Source organism: Amphimedon queenslandica, unplaced genomic scaffold, assembly GCF_000090795.2.
Source record: "Amphimedon queenslandica unplaced genomic scaffold, v1.1 AMPQUscaffold_9912, whole genome shotgun sequence".
Lineage (NCBI taxonomy): Eukaryota > Metazoa > Porifera > Demospongiae > Haplosclerida > Niphatidae > Amphimedon > Amphimedon queenslandica.
Window position 1 is genome coordinate 1 of NW_003549817.1, and position 1147 is coordinate 1147.

At 41.2% G+C, this 1147-nt stretch overlaps 1 long non-coding RNA gene across 1 annotated transcript; it reads left to right on the forward strand.

The window, feature by feature from the left end:
* The first annotated feature begins 6 nt into the window (after positions 1-6).
* On the forward strand, positions 7-536 carry LOC109590514 (uncharacterized). Its single transcript, XR_002189359.1, has 2 exons — positions 7-215; positions 267-536. It is a non-coding gene; the product is annotated as an uncharacterized LOC109590514 (long non-coding RNA).
* Positions 537-1147: the final 611 nt, after the last annotated feature.

The following is a 1147-nucleotide window of genomic DNA, read 5'->3' on the forward strand; positions in this document are numbered from 1 at the left end:
TTTCACCCGGTTCGTACACTTTTCTCGTCACATTAGATCATAGATACTACATACACACATGGATAAGAAACAGGAAGTCGGTTTCCAATTAAAGCTGTACAAGATCAAAGGATGATGTCATATCCTGTGTGCCATGCTCTTGGCTAAAATGGTGGCTCTCTGAATGCTTGAGTGTATTTTATATTTTTTGAAAGTGGTCATTTTAACCAGATTAGGTAGGTACATGTTATCTTTGATGTATAAGCTGTGTTGTCCCGCATTTACAGAGTCAATCAGTGTCTTTATTGAAGAGCTATATTACAAAATGTGTTGGCCTCTTGTGTGGAATCTTCAAGATTCCTGATGATTAATTATCGATTATTAGTGATTATTAATAATTATTATTCATGGATTGTCAAACTATAAATACAACCATTTTATTATTTTTGTCACGAGTGAGTCGAGTGACGACTGTTGTTGATACTGTTGAGAGAGAGGAAGGTCTTTGACCTATTTCATTCACAAAGATATTTGGAGTATCGACTCCCCAACCTGAATTTGTTGTCAACAGTCAATTCTACGATCCAGTTCCCCTATCTGGAAGGACGACGGTGATAGTGGACGAGTCAGAGGGCTGTTCCTGATCTCGATCTTTACCCATTCTTGACCTAGGAGTTCGACGGTCCGAGGATAGCTGGGTGTCATCGCTCTAGCTAAGATCAGTTCTCAGAGCTGAAATCGCACTCTTCTCAATTGGAGACAGAGTGTTCGGCAGTAATGTCAGATGCAACTTCTCTGATACCGGTTAGGATATTATCATAATTTAAGATGTGTATTGGTCCTCATTGGGTTCTCTGATGCAAATTGATTATGTAGAAAGTTTGAGCCTGCCAACTATTAAAAATTTCCTGCAATATTAGTAACGAGGTAGCGTTACTAAGTAGGATTCACCCCGGCCCAAACAAAATGGCTGCCACGACTTTGCAGCCTTGCTCATACAGGGAAAACAAGCTCCTATGCTCACCAGACTTCTTAGAGGACATTATGTTGACCAGAGGACTCCATTGGTACCATTAGCGTGGCTCTAGACCTGGTCTAGGAGGAAAGTGAAAAATCAGCAAACCGGCCGCCACCTTTTTAACGACCTATGGGCGTAGCCCCCAGGTTG